The 24,356-nt window shown below is 50.5% G+C and overlaps 1 pseudogene; it reads right to left on the reverse strand.

Moving 5' to 3' along the window:
• Positions 1-318: 318 nt before the first annotated feature.
• The window catches only part of LOC106591428 (trichohyalin-like), a 64,962-nt pseudogene continuing 40,924 nt past the window's right edge, over positions 319-24,356 (reverse strand).

The following is a 24,356-nucleotide window of genomic DNA, read 5'->3' on the forward strand; positions in this document are numbered from 1 at the left end:
ATAGTGCACTACTTTTGACCTAAATGGTACCCTATTCCAGATATAGTGCACTACTTTTGACCCAAATGGCACCCTATTCAAGATATAGTGCACTACTTTTGACCCAAATGGCACCCTATTCCAGATATAGTGCACTACTTTTGACCTAAATGGCACCCTATTCAAGATATAGTGCACTACTTTTGACCCAAATGGCACCCTATTCCAGATATAGTGCACTACTTTTGACCTAAATGGCACCCTATTCCAGATATAGTGCAGTACTTTTGACCCAAATGGCACCCTATTCAAGATATAGTGCACTACTTTTGACCCAAATGGCACCCTATTCCAGATACAGTGCACTACTTTTGACCCAAATGGCACCCTATTCCAGATATAGTGCACTACTTTTGACCAGAGCCCTGGAAGACAATAGGGTGCCATTCCGGAGGCAAACACACTGCGCTTCATCTTCAACTCTGACTGAGAGACAATCTCAGCTCCTCCTCCCTGGCACTCCTATCCAATCGGTGTGTCTCTGACTCCAGCACAGAGGGGATTGGTTGCTGCGAGACCAACACCAGAGAATCAGTCAAGTCTTGGCGAAGAGACACCAGCCATTGGTTGTTCCTGGAGGAGTGTTGGATAAACTCCACCCCTTTCCCGGTGGTCGAGGACGAGCGTCAGCTGTAGTTGGTGTACCTGCGAGGTTTGGGAACATTTAACGTTTAAATAAAGGTGAATCGTTCAAAACACCTTGATAAATGAATAACCACACCTGAAATGACACCATATTCCCTTACAGGATTCGCGGTCAATAGTTACGATCTATAATGATCAGACACCGCGGTCAATAGTAACGATCTATAATGATCAGACGCCGCGGTCAATAGTTCCGATCTATAATGATCAGACGCCGCGGTCAATAGTTACGATCTATAATGATCAGACGCCGCGGTCAATAGTTCTGATCTATAATGATCAGACGCCGCGGTCAATAGTTACGATCTATAATGATCAGACGCCGCGGTCAATAGTTACGATCTATAATGATCAGACGCCGCGGTCAATAGTTCCGATCTATAATGATCAGACGCCGCGGTCAATAGTTCCGATCTATAATGATCAGACGCCGCGGTCAATAGTTCTGATCTATAATGATCAGACGCCGCGGTCAATAGTTACGATCTATAATGTAATGATCAGACGCCGCGGTCAATAGTTCTGATCTATAATGATCAGACGCCGCGGTCAATAGTTACGATCTATAATGATCATCAGACGCCGCGGTCAATAGTTACGATCTATAATGATCAGACACCGCGGTCAATAGTTACGATCTATAATGATCAGACGCCGCGGTCAATAGTTACGATCTATAATGATCAGACGCCGCAGTCAATAGTTCCGATCTATAATGATCAGACACCGCGGTCAATAGTTCCGATCTATAATGATCAGACGCCGCGGTCAATAGTTCCGATCTATAATGATCAGACGCCGCGGTCAATAGCTACGATCTATAATGATCAGACGCCGCGGTCAATAGTTCCGATCTATAATGATCAGACGCCGCGGTCAATAGTTAGGATCTATAATGATCAGACGCCGCGGTCAATAGCTACGATCTATAATGATCAGACGCCGCGGTCAATAGTTCCGATCTATAATGATCAGACGCCGCGGTCAATAGCTACGATCTATGATGATCAGACGCCGCGGTCAATAGGACACCGTTCTGAACTCCGATGAGCCCTTTTAAGGGAATTGGATCCAGATTGGGACACGAGCCACGGTGGGTGACCTACCTGGTCCTCCAGCTTCTTCACCTTGGTCCGAAGGCGTCTCAACTCCTCTGTTTCCAGACCAACCAAACCCCTGGATTCCTGCACAACAGAAAGGAGTTAACGCTCTGTCTAAATTCAGCACATTTCATGGGATTTTTTTCCCTCTCCTCCTCACCACTGAGTAAGCCTCCGTACAGATTTACCACTCACATATTTACTGAAGTTATTTGGGATGCAAAGTGATTTGTAGATGAGTTATTTGGTGCAGTCTAACCGCACTGTAATAGCAGATTGACTTGTAACTGTTAATGATATGACAACAACCAGAGTAGTTAGTAGACGGGTAACTAACCTGTCCTCCGTCTCTGCTGGACGGGTTTATGACTAACCTGTCCTCTGTCTCTGCTGGACAGGTTTATGACTAACCTGAGCTCTGTCCTCTGTCTCTGCTGGACGGGTTTATGACTAACCTGAGCTCTTGTCCTCCGTCTCTGCTGGACGGGTTTATGACTAACCTGGGCTCTGTCTCCGTCTCTGCTGGAGGACTGGGACAGCTCACGACGTGACGATCCTCTCTCCGTCTTTTTAAAACAAACCACAGCAGAAGCGTAATTGTAAATAGTAAGGTAACTGTTCTGAATTATCCAAGTCTTGGGACTTAAAATTTAAAAAAAAAAAACATTTTAAAACAGGCAAGTGTGGAAGGCACCTCTTTTCTATTCGGGATCCGAAATCAGGTTGAACTGACGTTTTGGTTCTGCAGGTAAATAAGGTGAGACTGATCAGAATACCTGTATCAGCAGCTCTCTGAGGCGTTTCCTCTCGGTCTTCAGTCTGTCAGCTCGTTGTTCCAGTTGTGTATTCCTCCTCTGTAGCCGTCGATGGTCCAACTCTAGCTGGGCCACGGACCTCTGCAGGACAGACAGACGGTCCTGGACCACAGGGTCCATCTCTAGCTGGACCGCGGACCTCTGCAGGACAGACAGACGGTCCTGGACCACAGGGTCCATCTCTAGCTGGACCGCGGACCTCTGCAGGACAGACAGACGGTCCTGGACCACAGGGTCTATCTCTAGCTGGACCGCGGACCTCTGCAGGACAGACAGACGGTCCTGGACCACAGGGTCCATCTCTAGCTGGACCGCGGACCTCTGCAGGACAGACAGACGGTCTTTTACACCAGAGTCGTGTAGTGAACTGTACAGCACTACTGTCTCCTGTATGGACAGACAGGTCTGACAGGTACTCACCAGACACCTGGAAAACTGTCCCTTGGGGGGGTTATAATGTCCCTTGGGGGGGTTATAATGTCCCTTGGGGGGTTATAATGTCCCTTGGGGGGTTATAATGTCCCTTGGGGGGGTTATAATGTCCCTTGGGGGGGTTATAATGTCCCTTGGGGGTCCTTGGGGGGGTTATAATGTCCCTTGGGGGGTTATAATGTCCCTTGGGGGGGGTTATAATGTCCCTTGGGGGTCCTTGGGGGGGGTTATAATGTCCCTTGGGGGTTATAATGTCCCTTGGGGGGTTATAATGTCCCTTGGGGGGTTATAATGTCCCTTGGGGGGTTATAATGTCCCTTGGGGGTTATAATGTCCCTTGGGGGGGTTATAATGTCCCTTGGGGGTCCTTGGGGGGTTATAATGTCCCTTGGGGGTTATAATGACCCTTGGGGGGTTATAATGTCCCTTGGGGGGGTTATAATGTCCCTTGGGGCGGTTATAATGTCCCTTGGGGGGGTTATAATGTCCCTTGGGGGGTTATAATGTCCCTTGGGGGGTTATAATGTCCCTTGGGGGGTTATAATGTCCCTTGGGGGGGTTATAATGTCCCTTGGGGGGGTTATAATGTCCCTTGGGGGTCCTTGGGGGTTATAATGTCCCTTGGGGGTTATAATGACCCTTGGGGGGTTATAATGTCCCTTGGGGGTTATAATGACCCTTGGGGGGTTATAATGTCCCTTGGGGCGGTTATAATGTCCCTTGGGGGGTTATAATGTCCCTTGGGGGGGTTATAATGTCCCTTGGGGGGTTATAATGTCCCTTGGGGGGTTATAATGTCCCTTGGGGCGGTTATAATGTCCCTTGGGGGGTTATAATGTCCCTTGGGGGGTTATAATGTCCCTTGGGGGGTTATAATGTCCCTTGGGGGTTATAATGTCCCTTGGGGGGTTATAATGTCCCTTGGGGGATTATAATGTCCCTTGGGGGGGTTATAATGTCCCTTGGGGGGTTATAATGTCCCTTGGGGGGTTATAATGTCCCTTGGGGGTTATAATGTCCCTTGGGGGGTTATAATGTCCCTTGGGGGTCCTTGGGGGGTTATAATGTCCCTTGGGGGTTATAATGACCCTTGGGGGGTTATAATGTCCCTTGGGGGGTTATAATGTCCCTTGGGGCGGTTATAATGTCCCTTGGGGGGTTATAATGTCCCTTGGGGGGTTATAATGTCCCTTGGGGGGTTATAATGTCCCTTGGGGGGTTATAATGTCCCTTGGGGGGGTTATAATGTCCCTTGGGGGGTTATAATGTCCCTTGGGGGTCCTTGGGGGGTTATAATGTCCCTTGGGGGTTATAATGACCCTTGGGGGGGTTATAATGTCCCTTGGGGGGTTATAATGTCCCTTGGGGCGGTTATAATGTCCCTTGGGGGGTTATAATGTCCCTTGGGGGTTATAATGTCCCTTGGGGGGTTATAATGTCCCTTGGGGGATATAATGTCCCTTGGGGGGGTTATAATGTCCCTTGGGGGGTTATAATGTCCCTTGGGGGGTTATAATGTCCCTTGGGGGTTATAATGTCCCTTGGGGCGGTTATAATGTCCTTGGGGGGTTATAACATTTCTTGGGGGGTTATAATGTCCCTTGGGGGGTTATAATGTCCCTTGGGGGGTTATAATGTCCCTTGGGGGTTATAACATTTCTTGGGGGTTATAATGTCCCTTGGGGCGGTTATAATGTCCCTTGGGGGGGTTATAATGTCCCTTGGGGGGTTATAATGTCCCTTGGGGGGATATAATGTCCCTTGGGGGTTATAACATTTCTTGGGGGGTTATAATGTCCCTTGGGGGGTTATAATGTCCCTTGGGGGTATAACATTTCTTGGGGGGTTATAATGTCCCTTGGGCAGTTATAAAGTCCCTTGGGGGGGTTATAATGTCCCTTGGGGGGTTATAACATTTCTTGGGGGGTTATAATGTCCCTTGGGGGGTTATAACATTTCTTGGGGGGTTATAATGTCCCTTGGGGGGTTATAATGTCCCTTGGGGGGGTTATAATGTTATAGTGCACTACTTTAGACTAGGGCCCTATGGCACCCTATTCCCTATATAGTGCACTACTTTAGACCAGGGCCCTATGGCACCCTATTCCCTATATAGTGCACTACTTTAGACCAGGGCGCTATGGCACCCTATTCCCTATATATAGTGCACTACTATTGACCAGGGTCCATAGGGGCCATTTGGGGCGCAGTTGTACTAACCTCAGATCCCGCCCCTCTGCTCTGCTCCTGTTGGTGGGCTCTGTCCCGGTAGCCAATCATGGAAGCCTCAGTCTTCTCCAGGGCAGCTGTGATACGGTCTCTGTCCTTACTGAGTTCCTCTACTCTCTCTCTCAGGGTGTAAAGCTCTGTGTCTCTCTGTCTCAACAGTGTCTCCCTTTCCTCTCTGTCCAGGCGCTGGGAGGACACTCTCTTCCTCAGAGTAACTACCTCGTCCCGAAGCCAGACATCTCTTCCTGGACACTCCTGACTTCCTTCTCCTCTCTTCTGGTCCCCGGGCTCTCCAAGTCTCCTCTGTTCGTCCGTCTCTTCTTTCTGCAGACTCTGCAGTTTCACTTCCTCTGTGTCTCTCTTCCTCTCCTCTCTGTAAGCTTTCTCTCTCACCCTCTCCAGCTCTGTCTCCTTCTCTCTCAGCATGTCCGTGACTAACTCGACACGCTTCAGACTCTCCCTCCTCTGCTGCTCTTCCTGTCTCAACGTCTCCATCTCTCTCTTCTTCTCTTCTCTCACTCCCTCCATCTCTCTCTTCTTCTCTTCTCTCACTCCCTCCATCTCTCCCTCCACCTCTCTGATCCTCTCTCTGAGCTGTGTAACTGCCTGACTCTTCTCAGCAGCCAGACATCTGAGCTCTGTCTTCTGTTTCTCCAGGACATCCAGTCTGGCCCTGGTGCTGGTCAGCTCAGCCTCCTTCTCTCCCAACACCTCCTCCATCTCCTTCTGTCTCCTCTCCTTCTCTCCCAACACCTCCTCCATCTCCTTCTGTCTCCTCTCCTTCTCTCTCACTGCCTCCTCCAGCTCCTCCTGTCTCCTCTCCTTCTCTCCCAACACCTCCTCCATCTCCTTCTGTCTCCTCTCCTTCTCTCCCAACACCTCCTCCAGCTCCCTCCTCTCTGTCTCCGAGCTTCCTCTCCACCTCCCTTTTCTCTTGCTCCACAGCCCTGGTCCTCCCTCGGAGCTCCTCCACCTCCCCGGGCAGCACGCAGGCTCTCGTCCCTGCTCTTCACCATCTCCTCTTTCCTCTCCTGCATGAGGCTCCTTAGTCTCTCCCCTCCCCGTGGCTCTCCTCCAGCAGCTGTTTCAGGGTAGACATCTCCTGCATGGCCGTCTTCAGCCCCTCTCTCATCTTCTGGTTGTCCCCTTCTTTCTCCTGCACCTCCTTCCTGCTTCTCTCCCTGCTCCTGGTCATCTCGGCTCCCTGCTCCTTCAGGATGGCCAGACTGAGGGCCAGCGCCTCCTTGCTCTCCTTCAACTCCTCCTCCATCCTTCTCAGTGAGGAGCCAGTCCTCTCCTTTTCTCTCCTCTCTTTGTGAGTCTCATCTTTCAGGATCCCAGCCTCTCTCTCCTTCTTCCTGATCTCAGCTAGGAGATGGTCTCTCTCCTCCTCCAGGGATTTAACCTGAGCACCCAGCCTCTCCACGCGACATCCTCTATCCTCCTGCAGGAGGCGTTGTCCTCTCTGCACCTCCTCTAGTCTGGACCTCAGTCTCTCTCCCTCCGCCTGTTCCTCTCTCAGCTGGGCACCCAACCATTCCCTCTCCTCCTTGTTCCTCCTCAACACGTCCTCCTGTCTCTGTCTTTCTCCACCGTTCTCTACCGTTCTCACCCTAAAGTCCTCCACCTCCTCCTCTCTCTCCTTCAGGAGCTGCGAGAGCCTTGCTACCTCTTTTATCCGTTCTTCCACTCTTTCTTTCCATTTCTTCACCTCCTCTTCCAGTCTCTCGTTTTGCTGCTCTGTTTCCTGTGCCCGTTCTCTCTCCCTCTCCCTCTCCTCCTTGGCCAAGTGTAGTGCTTTATTCCTGTCTCTGCTCTGACTCCTCTCCGTCTCTAGTAAAGACTCGGTCTCTATCAGAAGGTGTGAAACATGTTTCTCTGAGAGCTCTGACTGGTGCATTCTGTCTTTCAGATTCCTCAACTCTTCCTCTCTCTGCTGTAGCCTCGCCCTTGCCTCCTCTTCCTCCTCCCCTCAGTTTCTCTACCTCCTCTTCTCTTTCCCTCAGCTGAGCCATCTGTCTCTCCATCTTCCCCCTCTAGTGTCTGCCGCTCTCTCTTCCCCTCATCCCTCTCTTCTTCCAAGACGATCAACTTCACTCTCAAGACTTCAACCTCTCCTTCTCTCAGCTCCAGCGTTCCTCTCAGTCTCTCCTCTCGCTCCCTTCCCTCTGACTCCTTCCTCTTCTTTCTCAGACTCTCCTCCTGGTATCTTTCTCTCTCCCTCTCTCTGAGCTGTGTGTTCTCTCTCTCCGCGGCAAACATTTTGTTCTTCAATAGTTCATTTTTATTCAGTTCTGCCTCCAGATTGTCTCTTTCGTCCTCCAGTGAGATCATTCTAGTTTTCATCTCCTCTGATCTCTTCCTTCCGTCTACCTCCTCCTTTTTCAGTTGTTCCGCTATCTTCTCACTCTCTCTTTTTACAGCTTTTAGTTGTTCGCTGTTATTCTTCTCTTTTTCAGTGAGCCGCTGACTCAGTCTCGCGTTTTCTCTCTCCCACTCCTCTGCTTTCTCCCTCCATCTCTCTCTCTCTTCTGCTCTCTCCTCTGCTCTCTCCCTCCATCTCTCTCCCTCCTCTGCTTTCTCCCTCCATCTCTCTCCCTCCTCTGCTTTCTCCCTCCATCTCTCTCTCTCTTCTGCTCTCTCCTCTGCTTTCTCCCTCCATCTCTCTCCCTCCTCTGCTCTCTCCCTCCATCTCTCCACCTCTTTTGCTATCTCCTCTGCTTTCTCCCTCCATCTCTCTCCCTCCTCTGCTCTCTCCTCTGCTTTCTCCCTCCATCTCTCTCCCTCCTCTGCTTTCTCCCTCCATCTCTCTCCCTCCTCTGCTCTCTCCCTCCATCTCTCTCTCTCTCTCTGCTCTCTCCTCTGCTTTCTCCCTCCATCTCTCTCCCTCCTCTGCTTTCTCCCTCCATCTCTCCCCCCTCCTGTGCTCTCTCCCTCCATCTCTCTCCCTCCTCTGCTCTCTCCCTCCATCTCTCTCCCTCCTGTGCTCTCTCCTCTGCTTTCTCCCTCCATCTCTCTCCCTCCTCTGCTCTCTCCCTCCATCTCTCCCCCTCCTCCTTCAGTGTTCTCTCTCTGTGTTGGTGACTCTTGTGTTCTGCGGTTAGTCTCTCCAGCTCTGCATCTCTCTCTTCCAACAGACACGACATCTCCTCCTCCTCTTTCTCCAATTCCTCCATCCTGCTCCGGAGCTCCTGTACTTCCACGTCTTTCTGTGCCAACTCTTCTTTCAATCTCTCAGTCCTCTCCCTCTCTCCTGCCTCTCTCTTTTCCGTCTTCTTCTCTTCCTCTATCTCCTTGTCCCGGAGTTTGGCGTTGGCCTCTTCTAAAGCCTGAAGGTTTGCCTTTAATATCTCAATGTCTTTCAACTCTTCCTCCAGAGACATGACCATGGCTTTCAGCTGTGTCATCTCTTCCTCTCTCTTTCTCATCTCTCTTTCCTTTGTTCTCAGAAGTTCTGCCACCTTCTCCATCTCTCTTCTTCTGTCTTCCAGTTGTTCACTCTGTTTATTCTTTGTTTCTTTAAACCTCTGACTCATTTCATCCATTTCCCTCTCCAGATTGTCTCTTTCGTCCTCCAGTGAGATCATTCTAGTTTTCATCTCCTCTGATCTCTTCCTTCCGTCTACCTCCTCCTTTTTCAGTTGTTCCGCTATCTTCTCACTCTCTCTTTTTACAGCTTTTAGTTGTTCGCTGTTATTCTTCTCTTTTTCAGTGAGCCGCTGACTCAGTCTCGCGTTTTCTCTCTCCCACTCCTCTGCTTTCTCCCTCCATCTCTCTACCTCCTCTGCTCTCTCCTCTGCTCTCTCCCTCCATCTCTCTCCCTCCTCTGCTTTCTCCCTCCATCTCTCTCTCTCTTCTGCTCTCTCCTCTGCTTTCTCCCTCCATCTCTCTCCCTCCTCTGCTTTCTCCCTCCATCTCTCTCCCTCCTCTGCTTTCTCCCTCCATCTCTCCACCTCTTTTCCTCTCTCCTCTGCTTTCTCCCTCCATCTCTCTCCCTCCTCTGCTCTCTCCTCTGCTTTCTCCCTCCATCTCTCTCCCTCCTCTGCTTTCTCCCTCCATCTCTCTCTCTCTTCTGCTCTCTCCTCTGCTTTCTCCCTCCATCTCTCTCCCTCCTCTGCTCTCTCCCTCCATCTCTCCACCTCTTTTGCTATCTCCTCTGCTTTCTCCCTCCATCTCTCTCCCTCCTCTGATCTCTCCTCTGCTTTCTCCCTCCATCTCTCTCCCTCCTCTGCTTTCTCCCTCCATCTCTCTCCCTCCTCTGCTCTCTCCCTCCATCTCTCTCTCTCTTCTGCTCTCTCCTCTGCTTTCTCCCTCCATCTCTCTCCCTCCTCTGCTTTCTCCCTCCATCTCTCTCTCTCTTCTGCTCTCTCCTCTGCTTTCTCCCTCCATCTCTCTCCCTCCTCTGCTTTCTCCCTCCATCTCTCTCCCTCCTCTGCTCTCTCCCTCCATCTCTCCACCTCTTTTGCTCTCTCCTCTGCTTTCTCCCTCCATCTCTCTCCCTCCTCTGCTCTCTCCTCTGCTTTCTCCCTCCATCTCTCTCCCTCCTCTGCTTTCTCCCTCCATCTCTCTCCCTCCTCTGCTCTCTCCTCTGCTTTCTCCCTCCATCTCTCCACCTCTTTTGCTATCTCCTCTGCTTTCTCCCTCCATCTCTCTCCCTCCTCTGCTCTCTCCTCTGCTTTCTCCCTCCATCTCTCTCCCTCCTCTGCTCTCTCCCTCCATCTCTCCCCCTCCTCCTTCAGTGTTCTCTCTCTGTGTTGGTGACTCTTGTGTTCTGCGGTTAGTCTCTCCAGCTCTGCATCTCTCTCTTCCAACAGACACGACATCTCCTCCTTCTCTTTCTCCAATCCCTCCATCCTGTTCTTCATCGCCACCACCTCTCCGTCTCTGTGCCCCAGTTCCGAGCTCAACGCCATCCTCTCGCTCTGCCATCCTTCCTTCTCTTCTCTCCGTTCCTCCTCTTCTCTCGTCCCTTTCTCTGTCGTCTGATCTACCAGTAACTGTAGCCTTTCCAGGTCAGCATGCCAGACCTCGCTCTCTCTCTGGCTCCTCTCTCTCTCCTCTCGTTCCTCCTGTTTCTCCTTCTCCGTCTGTCTCCTCCCTCTCTCCATCTCTCCCCTCAGACACTGGACCTCCCCTGGAGGATATAGATATCAGGGACCAATACGACAAAACCATGATGAGTTGAATAACTCTTGAAAATCAACAGGTACAAGATGTGGATAAATGGGCTGGTTCTGGAGAACCCAACTCACAGAGAGTTAAATCTGTGGCACTTTTGACATATTTTTTAATGTAGGCTACAGTAGGCTTAGATTCTGGAAGTAAGCTCCTTGACTTTCTGTCTCCTGCCAAATGGAAATTGGGATTAATCTTTAAGGCAACGAGTGTCAGTGCTCACCCTGCAACACATCCTTGGTCTGGAGCAGCGTGGTGACCTGGACCTGTAGCTGCAGACTCTCTACCTCCAGCCCAGAGACCTGCTGTTGGGCCTGGGTTAACTGGTGCTGCTGGGACACCGTCAGGATCCTGGAGAGACAAATACAACTCATACATACAGGGAGAGACCACAACAATAATACTACTATAATACTACAATACTACTACTACCACTACGATACTACTACTACCACTACGATGCTACTACTACCACTACGATACTACTACTACCACTACCACTACGATACTACTACTACCACTACGATACTACTACCACCACTACGATACTACTACTACCACTACGATGCTACTACTACCACTACGATACTACTACTACCACTACGATACTACTACCACTACGATACTACTACCACCACTACGATACTACTACCACCACTACGATACTACTACCACCACTACGATACTACTACCACCACTACGATGCTACTACTACCACTACGATACTACTACTACCACTACGATGCTACTACCACTACGATGCTACTACCACTACGATACTACTACTACCACTACGATACTACTACCACTACGATACTACTACCACTACGATACTACTACTACCACTATGATACTACTACCACTACGATACTACTGCTACTACTACCACTACGATGCTACTACTACCACTACGATACTACTACTACCACTACGATGCTACTACCACTACGATACTACTACCACTACGATACTACTACTACCACTACGATACTACTACCACTACGATACTACTACCACCACTACGATGCTACTACTACGAGTGACAAACTGTCAAGCCTTTTACATAGACTGATTACAGGGTGAGAGGAAAAGCATGTTTGGATCAACTATCCCTTTAAGGTAGTGTTTTCCTTATAACATTTTCTGCTTTTAATCTTTACTTTATACATTTATAAAGCATGAAAAGGATATTCACCTGAGTTCCTCAATGTCCTGTCCCAGCTGGTCTCTCTCTCTCTCCAGCGAGAGGACAGTCCCCGCCACTTCCTGGTTCTCTCTTAGTAGTTCCTCAGCCTCTCTCTCTGCCCTCCTCTGCTGCTCTGTCGCATGACACAACTCTGCCTGTAGACCTCTCAACTCCTCACACACTGCACCGTGCTGCACAGACAGCTGTAACCCACATCAAGAACAATATGCAGCAACAACAACAACAAATAAATCAAAGTGAACAGAAGGAAGACTCGATGCCGCTCTACTGTTCTCCTTCACCTGTTCCAGTCGTTCTCCGTCCTTTCCTCTCTCCTCCAGCAGAGCGGTGACTTCTCTCTCCTTCTCCTCCCGTAGGGTCTCCACTTCTCTCTCCAGCTCCCTCTCTCTGTCCCTCAGCTGCTGCAGGGAGCTCAGCTCTGATCCTCTACGGGTCCTGCACACGGCCAAATACATTGATTGATAAGATACCGATTGATTGTCACGCGCACACCCTATTACGGAACACTGACCGGAACTATCACGATCGCAAATCGGCCCTCACAGACAGGCACTGAGGAAAACTTAATGTTCATATATATTCTTCAAAACAGATGCAATTAACATTATTCCAAACAGTTGTAAGGGACTTAAAGGTCTGTTTACTTTGAGGAAGTCGCATCATGTCCTACCTTAACTCTGTGCTCTCACTGGACTGGGTGTTAAGCTCCTTACGAAGGGTCACGACCTTTGACTCTAGTCCCTGTAGCTGGCCCTGGAGGTCAGCCATCTCCATCTCAAGCTTGAGGGTAAGAAGAACAAGACCATTCTCTGTATTTCTAGACTAGTTGTCTGACACAGTTCAGCAGCATTTATTTATGTGGAACATTTATTTATGTGGAACATTTATTTGACAGTGGACATGACATTTTCAACATCGATGTAAAAGTGCAACAAAGCACTGGGCGTCAGGGTTTAGTCTACCTGTAGTGGCTGGGAGTTAGGGTTTAGTCTACCTGTAGTGGCTGGGAGTTAGGGTTTAGTCTACCTGTAGCGGCTGGACGTTAGGGTTTAGTCTACCTGTAGCGGCTGGGCGTTAAGGTTTAGTCTACCTGTATTGGCTGGGCGTTAGGGTTTAGTCTACCTGTAGTGGCTGGACGTTAGGGTTTAGTCTACCTGTAGCGGCTGGGCGTTAAGGTTTAGTCTACCTGTATTGGCTGGGCGTTAGGGTTTAGTCTACCTGTAGCGGCTGGGCGTTAGGGTTTAGTCTACCTGTAGTGGCTGGGCGTCAGGGTTTAGTCTACCTGTAGCGGCTGGGCGTCAGGGTTTAGTCTACCTGTAGCGGCTGGGCGTTAGGGTTTAGTCTACCTTTAGTGGCTGGGCGTTAGGGTTTAGTCTACCTGTAGCGGCTGGGCGTTAGGGTTTAGTCTACCTGTAGTGGCTGGGCGTTAGGGTTAGTCTACCTGTAGTGGCTGGGCGTTAGGGTTTAGTCTACCTGTAGTGGCTGGGCGTTAGTCCACCTGTAGTGGCTGGGCATTAGTCCACCTGTAGCGGCTGGGCGTTAGGGTTTAGTCTACCTTTAGTGGCTGGGCGTTAGGGTTTAGTCTACCTGTAGTGGCTGGGCGTTAGGGTTTAGTCCACCTGTAGTGGCTGGGCGTCAGGGTTTAGTCCACCTGAAGTGACTGGGCGTCAGGGTTTAGTCTACCTGTAGGGGCTGGGCGTTAGGGTTTAGTCTACCTGTAGTGGCTGGGCGTTAGGGTTTAGTCCACCTGTAGCGGCTGGGCGTTAGGGTTAAGTCTACCTGTAGCGGCTGGGCGTTAGGGTTTAGTCTACCTGTAGTGGCTGGACGTTAGGGTTTAGTCTACCTGTAGCGGCTGGGCGTTAAGGTTTAGTCTACCTGTATTGGCTGGGCGTTAGGGTTTAGTCTACCTGTAGTGGCTGGGCGTTAGGGTTTAGTCTACCTGTAGTGGCTGGGCGTTAGTCTACCTGTAGTGGCTGGGCGTTAGGGTTTAGTCTACCTGTAGCGGCTGGGCGTTAGGGTTTAGTCTACCTGTAGCGGCTGGGCGTTAGGGTTTAGTCTACCTGTAGCGGCTGGGCGTTAGTGTTTAGTCTACCTGTAGTGGCTGGGCGTCAGGGTTTAGTCTACCTGTAGTGGCTGGGCGTTAGGGTTTAGTCTACCTGTAGTGGCTGGGCGTTAGGGTTGAGTCTACCTGTAGTGGCTGGGCGTTAGGGTTTAGTCTACCTGTAGCGGCTGGGCGTTAGGGTTTAGTCTACCTGTAGTGGCTGGGCGTTAGGGTTTAGTCTACCTGTAGTGGCTGGACGTTAGGGTTTAGTCTACCTGTAGTGGCTGGGCGTTAGGGTTTAGTCTACCTGTAGTGGCTGGGCGTTAGGGTTAGTCTACCTGTAGTGGCTGGGCGTTAGGGTTTAGTCTACCTGTAGTGGCTGGGCGTTAGTCCACCTGTAGTGGCTGGGCATTAGTCCACCTGTAGCGGCTGGGCGTTAGGGTTTAGTCTACCTTTAGTGGCTGGGCGTTAGGGTTTAGTCTACCTGTAGTGGCTGGGCGTTAGGGTTAGTCTACCTGTAGTGGCTGGGCGTTAGGGTTTAGTCTACCTGTAGTGGCTGGGCGTTAGTCCACCTGTAGTGGCTGGGCATTAGTCCACCTGTAGCGGCTGGGCGTTAGGGTTTAGTCTACCTTTAGTGGCTGGGCGTTAGGGTTTAGTCTACCTGTAGTGGCTGGGCGTTAGTGTTTAGTCCACCTGTAGTGGCTGGGCGTCAGGGTTTAGTCCACCTGTAGCGGCTGGGCGTTAGGGTTTAGTCTACCTGTAGTGGCTGGGCGTTAGGGTTTAGTCTACCTGTAGTGGCTGGGCGTTAGGGTATAGTCTACCTGTAGTGGCTGGGCGTTAGTCCACCTGTAGTGAATGGGCATTAGTCCACCTGTAGTGGCTGGGCGTTAGGATTTAGTCTACCTGTAGCGGCTGGGCGTTAGGGTTTATTCTACCTGTAGCGGCTGGGCGTCAGGGTTTAGTCTACCTGTAGTGGCTGGGCGTTAGAGTTTAGTCTACCTGTAGTGGCTGGGCGTTAGGGTTGAGTCTACCTGTAGCGGCTGGGCGTTAGTCTACCTGTAGCGGCTGGGCGTTAGGGTTTAGTCTACCTGTAGTGGCTGGGCGTTAGGCTTTAGTCTACCTGTAGTGGCTGGGCGTTAGGGTTTAGTCTACCTGTAGTGGCTGGGCGTTAAGGTTTAGTCTACCTGTAGTGGCTGGAGCTTAGGGTTTAGTCTACCTCTAGCGGCTGGGCGTTAGGGTTTAGTCCACCTGTAGCGGCTGGGCGTTAGGGGTTTAGTCTACCTGTAGTGGCTGGGCGTTAGGGGTTTAGTCTACCTGTAGTGGCTGGGCGTTAGGGTTTAGTCTACCTGTAGTGGCTGGGCGTTAGGGTTTAGTCTACCTGTAGTGGCTGGGCGTTAGGGTTTAGTCCAACTGTAGTGGCTGGGCGTTAGGGTTTAGTCTACCTGTACTGGCTGGGCGTTAGGGTTTAGTCTACCTGTAGCGGCTGGGCGTTAGGGTTTAGTCCACCTGTAGCGGTTGGGCGTTAGGGTTTAGTCTACCTGTAGTGGCTGGGCATTAGGGTTTAGTCCACCTGTAGTGGCTGGGCGTCAGGGTTTAGTCCACCTGTAGCGGCTGGGCGTTAGGGTTTAGTCTACCTGTAGCGGCTGGGCGTTAGGGTTTAGTCTACCTGTAGTGGCTGGGCGTTAGGGTTTAGTCTACCTGTAGTGGCTGGGCATTAGGGTTGAGTCTACCTGTAGTGGCTGGGCGTTAGGGTTTAGTCTACCTGTAGTGGCTGGGCGTTAGGGGTTAGTCTACCTGTAGTGGCTGGGCGTTAGGGTTTAGTCTACCTGTAGTGGCTGGGCGTTAGTCTACCTGTAGTGGCTGGGAGTTAGTCTATCTGTAGTGGCTGGGCGTTAGTCTACCTGTAGTGGCTGGGCGTTAGGGTTTAGTCTACCTGTAGTGGCTGGGCATTAGTCCACCTGTAGTGGCTGGGCTTTAGGATTTAGTCTACCTGTAGTGGCTGGGCGTTAGGGTTTAGTCTACCTGTAGTGGCTGGGCGTTAGGGTTTAGTCTACCTGTAGTGGCTGGGCGTTAGTCTACCTGTAGTGGCTGGGAGTTAGTCTATCTGTAGTGGCTGGGCGTTAGTCTACCTGTAGTGGCTGGGCGTTAGGGTTTAGTCTACCTGTAGTGGCTGGGCGTTAGGGTTTAGTCTACCTGTAGTGGCTGGGCGTTAGGGTTTAGTCTACCTGTAGTGGCTGGGCGTTAGGGTTTAGTCTACCTGTAGTGGCTGGGCGTTAGGGTTTAGTCTACCTGTAGTGGCTGGGCGTTAGGGTTTAGTCCACCTGTAGTGGCTGGGCGTTAGGGGTTAGTCTACCTGTAGTGGCTGGGCGTTAGGGTTTAGTCTACCTGTAGTGGCTGGGCGTTAGGGTTCAGTCTACCTGTAGTGGCTGGGCGTTAGGGTTTAGTCTACCTGTAGTGGCTGGGCATCAGGGTTTAGTCTACCTGTAGTGGCTGGGCGTTAGGGTTTAGTCTACCTGTAGTGGCTGGGCGTTAGGGTTTAGTCCACCTGTAGTGGCTGGGCGTTAGGGTTTAGTCTACCTGTAGTGGCTGGGCATTAGGGTTTAGTCTACCTGTATGGGTGGGTGTTAGGGTTTATTCTACCTGTAGTGGCAGGGCGTCAGGGTTTAGTCTACCTGTAGCGGCTGGGCGTTAGGGTTTAGTCTACCTGTAGTGGCTGGGCGTTAGGGTTTAGTCTACCTGTAGTGGCTGGGCGTTAGGGTTTAGTCTACCTGTAGCGGCTGGGCGTTAGGGTTAGTCTACCTGTAGTGGCTGGGCGTTACGGTTTAGTCTACCTGTAGTGGCTGGGCGTTAGTCCACCTGTAGTGGCTGGGCATTAGTCCACCTGTAGCGGCTGGGCGTTAGGGTTTAGTCTACCTTTAGTGGCTGGGCGTTAGGGTTTAGTCTACCTGTAGTGGCTGGGCGTTAGGGTTTAGTCCACCTGTAGTGGCTGGGCGTCAGGGTTTAGTCCACCTGTAGCGGCTGGGCGTTAGGGTTTAGTCTACCTGTAGTGGCTGGGCGTTAGGGTTTAGTCTACCTGTAGTGGATGGGCGTTAGGGTATAGTCTACCTGTAGTGGCTGGGCGTTAGTCCACCTGTAGTGGCTGGGCATTAGTCCACCTGTAGTGGCTGGGCTTTAGGATTTAGTCTACCTGTAGTGGCTGGGCGTTAGGGTTTAGTCTACCTGTAGTGGCTGGGCGTTAGGGTTTAGTCTACCTGTAGTGGCTGGGCGTTAGTCTACCTGTAGTGGCTGGGAGTTAGTCTATCTGTAGTGGCTGGGCGTTAGTCTACCTGTAGTGGCTGGGCGTTAGGGTTTAGTCTACCTGTAGTGGCTGGGCGTTAGGGTTTAGTCTACCTGTAGTGGCTGGGCGTTAGGGTTTAGTCTACCTGTAGTGGCTGGGCGTTAGGGTTTAGTCTACCTGTAGTGGCTGGGCGTTAGGGTTTAGTCTACCTGTAGTGGCTGGGCGTTAGTCTACCTGTAGTGGCTGGGAGTTAGTCTATCTGTAGTGGCTGGGCGTTAGTCTACCTGTAGTGGCTGGGCGTTAGGGTTTAGTCTACCTGTAGTGGCTGGGCATTAGTCCACCTGTAGTGGCTGGGCTTTAGGATTTAGTCTACCTGTAGTGGCTGGGCGTTACGGTTTAGTCTACCTGTAGTGGCTGGGCGTTAGGGTTTAGTCTACCTGTAGTGGCTGGGCGTTAGTCTACCTGTAGTGGCTGGGAGTTAGTCTACCTGTAGTGGCTGGGCGTTAGGGTTTAGTCTACCTGTAGTGGCTGGGCGTTAGGGTTTAGTCTACCTGTAGTGGCTGGGCGTTAGGGTTTAGTCTACCTGTAGTGGCTGGGCGTTAGGGTTTAGTCTACCTGTAGTGGCTGGGCGTTAGGGGTTAGTCTACCTGTAGTGGCTGGGCGTTAGGGTTTAGTCTACCTGTAGTGGCTGGGCGTTAGGGTTCAGTCTACCTGTAGTGGCTGGGCGTTAGGGTTTAGTCTACCTGTAGTGGCTGGGCGTCCAGGTTTAGTCTACCTGTAGTGGCTGGGCGTTAGGGTTTAGTCTACCTGTAGTGGCTGGGCGTTAGGGTTTAGTCCACCTGTAGTGGCTGGGCGTTAGGGTTTAGTCTACCTGTAGTGGCTGGGCGTTAGGGTTTAGTCTACCTGTAGTGGCTGGGCGTTAGGGTTTAGTCCACCTGTAGTGGCTGGGCGTTAGGGTTTAGTCTACCTGTAGTGGCTGGGCGTTAGGGTTTAGTCTACCTGTAGTGGCTGGGCGTTAGGGTTTAGTCTACCTGTAGCGGCTGGGCGTTAGGGGTTAGTCTACCTGTAGCGGCTGGGCGTTAAGGGTTTAGTCTACCTGTAGCGGCTGGGCGTTAGGGTTTATTCCACCTGTAGTGGCTGGGCGTTAGGGTTTAGTCTACCTGTAGTGGCTGGGCGTTAGGGTTTAGTCTACCTGTATTGGCTGGGCGTTAGTCTACCTGTAGTGGCTGGGCGTTAGGGTTCAGTCTACCTGTAGTGGCTGGGCGTTATGGTTTAGTCTACCTGTAGTGGCTGGGTGTTAGGGTTTAGTCTACCTGTAGTGGCTGGGCGTTAGGGTTTAGTCTACCTGTAGTGGCTGGGCGTTAGGGTTTAGTCTACCTGTATTGGCTGGGCGTCAGGGTTTAGTCTACCTGTAGTGGCTGGGCGTTAGGGTTTAGTCCACCTGTAGTGGCTGGGCGTTAGGGTTTAGTCTACCTGTAGTGGCTGGGCGTTAGGGTTTAGTCTACCTGTAGTGGCTGGGCGTTAGGGTTTAGTCTACCTGTAGTGGCTGGGCGTCAGGGTTTAGTCCACCTGTAGTGGCTGGGCGTTAGGCTACCTGTAGTGGCTGGGCGTTAGTCCACCTGTAGTGGCTGGGCGTTAGTCTACCTGTAGTGGCTGGGCGTCAGGGTTTAGTCTACCTGTAGTGGCTGGGCGTTAGGGTTTAGTCCACCTGTAGCGGCTGGGCGTTAGGGTTTAGTCCACCTGTAGTGGCTGGGCGTTGGGGTTTAGTCTACCTGTAGCGGCTGGGCGTTAGGGTTTAGTCTACCTGTAGTGGCTTGGCGTTAGGGTTAGTCTACCTGTAGCGGCTGGGCGTTAGGGTTTAGTCTACCTGTAGTGGCTGGGCGTTAGGGGTTAGTCTACCTGTAGCGGCTGGGCGTTAGGGTTTAGTCTACCTGTAGTGGCTGGGCGTTAGGGTTTAGTCTACCTGTAGTGGCTGGGCGTTAGGGTTTAGTCTACCTGTAGTGGCTGGGCGTTAGTCTACCTGTAGTGGCTGTGCGTTAGGGTTTAGACTACCTGTAGTGGCTGGGCGTTAGTCTACCTGTAGTGGCTGGGCGTTAGGGTTTAGTCTACCTGCAGTGGCTGGGCGTTAGGGTTTAGTCTACCTGTAGTGGCTGGACGTTAGTCTACCTGTAGTGGCTGTGCGTTAGGGTTTAGTCTACCTGTAGTGGCTGGGCGTTAGTCTACCTGTAGTGGCTGGGCGTTAGGGTTTAGTCTACCTGTAGTGGCTGGGTGTTAGGGTTTAGTCTACCTGTAGTGGCTGGGCGTTAGGGTTTAGTCTACCTGTAGTGGCTGCGCATTAGTCTACCTGTAGCGGCTGGGCGTCAGGGTTTAGTCTACCTGTAGTGGCTGGGCGTTGGGGTTTAGTCTACCTGTAGTGGCTGGGCGTTAGGGTTTAGTCTACCTGTAGTGGCTGGGCGTTAGGGTTTAGTCTACCTGTAGTGGCTGGGCGTCAGGGTTTAGTCCACCTGTAGCGGCTGGGCGTTAGGGTTTAGTCTACCTGTAGTGGCTGGGCGTTAGGGTTTAGTCTACCTGTAGTGGCTGGGCGTTAGGGTTTAGTCTACCTGTAGTGGCTGGGCGTTAGGGTATAGTCTACCTGTAGTGGCTGGGCGTTAGTCCACCTGTAGTGGCTGGGCATTAGTCCACCTGTAGTGGCTGGGCTTTAGGATTTAGTCTACCTGTAGTGGCTGGGCGTTAGGGTTTAGTCTACCTGTAGTGGCTGGGCGTTAGGGTTTAGTCTACATGTAGTGGCTGGGCGTTAGTCTACCTGTAGTGGCTGGGAGTTAGTCTATCTGTAGTGGCTGGGCGTTAGTCTACCTGTAGTGGCTGGGAGTTAGTCTATCTGTAGTGGCTGGGCGTTAGTCTACCTGTAGTGGCTGGGCGTTAGGGTTTAGTCTACCTGTAGTGGCTGGGCGTTAGTCTACCTGTAGTGGCTGGGCGTTAGTCTACCTGTAGTGGCTGGGCGTTAGGGTTTAGTCTACCTGTAGTGGCTGGGCGTTAGGGTTTAGTCTACCTGTAGTGGCTGGGCGTTAGTCTACCTGTAGTGGCTGGGCGTTAGGGTTTAGTCTACCTGTAGTGGCTGGGCGTTAGGGTTTAGTCTACCTGTAGTGGCTGGGCGTTAGGGTTTAGTCTACCTGTAGTGGCTGGGCGTTAGGGTTTAGTCTACCTGTAGTGGCTGGGCGTTAGGGTTTAGTCTACCTGTAGTGCCTGGGTGTTGAGCTCTCTCTTGTCCTTGGCTAAGGCTTCATTTAAGGCAGCCATCTTCTCTAGGGCGTCACGGTGCTCTGACACTTCTCTCTTCAGAACGGTTTGACTGGACGACAGGGTTAACACTGACTCACGGGCCTGGAGAGAAGGAAAGGGCGGAGTGAGGGAGGAGAGAGGAAGGAGGAGGAGAGGACAGATGGAGGAGAGAGGAAGCGGGAGTAGGAGAGGGAGGAGAGAGGGAGGAGAGAGGAAGGAGGAGAGAGGACAGATGGAGGAGAGAGGAAGCGGGAGGAGGAGAGAGGAAGGAGGAGGAGAGGACAGATGGAGGAGAGAGGAAACGGGAGGAGGAGAGGGAGAAGAGAGGGAGGAGAGAGGAAGGAGGAGAGAGGACAGATGGAGGAGAGAGGAAGCGGGAGGAGGAGAGAGGAAGGAGGAGGAGAGAGAGGGAGGAGAGAGGAAGCGGGAGGAGGAGAGAGGGAGGACAGAGGAAGGAGGAGGAGAGAGAGGGAGGAGAGAGGAAGGAGGAGAGGACAGATGGAGGAGAGAGGAAGCGGGAGTAGGAGAGAGGGAGGACAGAGGAAGGAGGAGGAGAGAGAGGGAGGACAGAGGAAGGAGGAGGAGAGGACAGATGGAGAGAGGAAGCGGGAGGAGAGAGAGAGAGGAGAGGACAGATGGAGGAGAGAGAAGCAAGTACTCTATATATTATAAAGTGTCCACCACTCTGCCCAGTTCCTTATGTAATAAAACACATTTTACCAAGACAATTAGGATTCTTCATGTTCTGAATCGTTCAGTGGGGTCTTTCTCCAACAACATTACCATTCCATCCAAAAAGTCGGATTTTGTATCCTATTATATCCGATAATAAGCACCGAACTCTGTTGTAACCTATTACATCTGATAATAAGCTCTGATCTCTGTTGTAACCTATTACATCTGATAATAAGCTCTGATCTCTGTTGTAACCTATTACATCCGATAATAAGCTCTGATCTCTGTTGTAACCTATTACATCCGATAATAAGCTCTGATCTCTGTTGTAACCTATTACATCCGATAATAAGCTCTGATCTCTGTTGTAACCTATTACATCCGATAATAAGCTCTGATCTCTGTTGTAACCTATTACATCTGATAATAAGCTCTGATCTCTGTTGTAACCTATTACATCTGATAATAAGCTCTGATCTCTGTTGTAACCTATTACATCTGATAATAAGCTCTGATCTCTGTTGTAACCTATTACATCCGATAATAAACTCTGATCTCTGTTGTAACCTATTACATCTGATAATAAGCTCTGATCTCTGTTGTAACCTATTACATCCGATAATAACCGAGCTCTGTTGACAGTACATTTTTTAGGATTTGACATGTTGTGGTCGTTGTCTGCAAAGTTGTTTCCACAGGTCACAAAAAGCTAAATGAGCATAACACGAGCTGGATTAAATTAGAAAAACACGAGCTGGATTAAATTAGAAAAACACGAGCTGGATTAAATTAGAAAGACACGAGCTGGATTAAATTAGAAAAACACGAGCTGGATTAAATTAGAAAAACACGAGCTGGATTAAATTAGAAAAACACGAGCTGGATTAAATTAGAAAAACACGAGCTGGATTAAATTAGAAAGACACGAGCTGGATTAAATGGAATAGGTTTGAAATAAAAAGCTTGTGGTACTCTGAGCTACGTTAACATTTCACAGAGAAACGCTTCTTTCTTGTGAGAAATCTTAAAAAAAAAAAAAAAACATTCAGGAATGAATTATGCATTAATATGAAAGATGTATACTAAAATATCAAAATACTCCATGTTATGTCTCAAAATCGATATCTGTTTTACCTCTATGTTTTATGCCCAGCGGACTTGAGAAGAGACATAAATTCACAGCAGTGAGCTAGTCGTATTATCTCACAGCGTCCAGTCTAGCTGACAACGCTATTTTCTAGATTTTTTACCAATTTTTTTTCCCCCCTTAGGCCTCCATTTTGATTTAGTCACTCTAATTCTAGTAAACCTACAAGGGTATAAACTCCCAATCTGTTTTGAACGGAGAGAGACATGAGGTTTGGCCCATTCGTTTTCTTAGAGGAGTATCTACATAATTAACATTTTATTTTTACCCATTGGTGAAAATACGCGTTTTTGTTCGGATACCCTACAATGTTCTATATGAAACGATGTACAGTGGCAAGAAAAAGTATGAAAACCCTTTGGATTTCTGCATAAATTGGTTATCGAATTTGATCTGATCTAAGTCACTACAATAGACAAAACACAGTCTGGTTAAACTAATAACACACAAACAATTAAACGTTTTCATGTCTTTATTGAACACGCCGTGTAAACATTCACAGTGCAGGGTGGGGAAAGTATGTGCACCCTTGGATTTAATAACTGATTGACCCTCCTTTGGCAGCAATAACCTCAAACAGACGTTTTCTGTTGTTGAGGATCAGACCTGCACAACGGTCAGGAGGAATTTTGGACCGTTCCTCTTTACAAAACTGTTTCAGTTCAGCAATATTCTTGGGATGTCTGGTGTGAACTGCTCTCTTGAGGTCATACCACAGCATCTGAATCGGGTTGAGGTCAGGACTCTGACTGGGCCAATCCAGAAGGCGTATTTTCTTCTGTTGAAGCCGTTCTGTTGTTGATTTACTTCTGTCTTTTGGGTCGTTGTCCTGTTGCGTCACCCAACTTCTGTTGAGCTTCAAATTGGCCGGACAGATAGCCTAACATTCTCCTGCAAAATGTCTTGATAAACTCGGGAATTCATTTTTCAGTCGATGATAGCAAGCTGTCCAGGCCCTGAGGCAGCAAAGCATCTCCAAAGCATGATATTCCCTCCACCATACTTTACAGTTGGGATGAGGTTTTTGACGTTGGTGCGCAGACGCTTCCACCTACCCCGGACTGCTAACTTTAAACGCCGTGTCTCCCGCGTGATAGCGTAGCGTAGCAACGACTACCCCGCGGCTTCCCTGTTCCATCTATTGCTGTTCACCGGACCCTATGATCACTTGGCTACATAGCTGATGCCTGCTGGACTGTCCATTAATCACGGAACTCCATTTTGATTATTTTTCTTTGTTTATCTGTCGGCCCCCAGCCCCGAACTCAGACCCTGTGTGTAGTTAACCGATTCTCTCTGCCCATTCATCGCCATTTTACCTGCTGTTGTTGTCTTACCCATTGTTGTCTTAGCTAGCTCTCCCAATCAACACCTGTGATTGCTTTATGTCTCTCTCTAATGTCAATATGCCTTGTATACTGTTGTTTAGGATAGTTACCATTGTTTTAGTTCACTGCGGAGCCCCTAGTCCCGCTCAACATGCCTCAGATACCTCCTTTGTCCCTCCTCCCACACATGCAGTGACCTCACCCAGCATAATTAGTGCGCCCAGAGATGCTAACCTCTCTTATCATCACTCAGTGCCTGGGTTTACCTCCGCTGTACCCGCATCCCACCATACCCCTGTCTGCACATTATGCCCTGAATCTATTCTTCCACGCCCAGAAATATGCTCCTTTTACTCTCTGTTCCTTAACGCACTAGACGACCAGTTCTGATAGCCTTTAGCCGTACCCTCATCCTACTCCTCCTCTGGTGATGTAGAGGTTAACCCAGGCCCTGCTGCCCCCTGCACCACTCCCATTCCCCAGGTTCTTAAAGCCTTTAGCCGTACCCTCATCCTACTCCTCCTCTGGTGATGTAGAGGTTAACCCAGGCCCTGCTGCCCCCTGCACCACTCCCATTCCCCAGGTTCTTATAGCCTTTAGCCGTACCCTCATCCTACTCCTCCTCCGGTGATGTGGAGGTTAACCCAGGCCCTGCTGCCCCCTGCACCACTCCCATTCCCCAGGTTCTTAAAGCCTTTAGCCGTACCCTCATCCTACTCCTCCTCTGGTGATGTAGAGGTTAACCCAGGCCCTGCTGCCCCCTGCACCACTCCCATTCCCCAGGTTCTTAAAGCCTTTAGCCGTACCCTCATCCTACTCCTCCTCTGGTGATGTAGAGGTTAACCCAGGCCCTGCTGCCCCCTGCACCACTCCCATTCCCCAGGTTCTTATAGCCTTTAGCCGTACCCTCATCCTACTCCTCCTCTGGTGATGTAGAGGTTAACCCAGGCCCTGCTGCCCCCTGCAC

Source organism: Salmo salar, chromosome ssa25 (assembly GCF_905237065.1).
Source record: "Salmo salar chromosome ssa25, Ssal_v3.1, whole genome shotgun sequence".
NCBI classification, from domain to species: domain Eukaryota; kingdom Metazoa; phylum Chordata; class Actinopteri; order Salmoniformes; family Salmonidae; genus Salmo; species Salmo salar.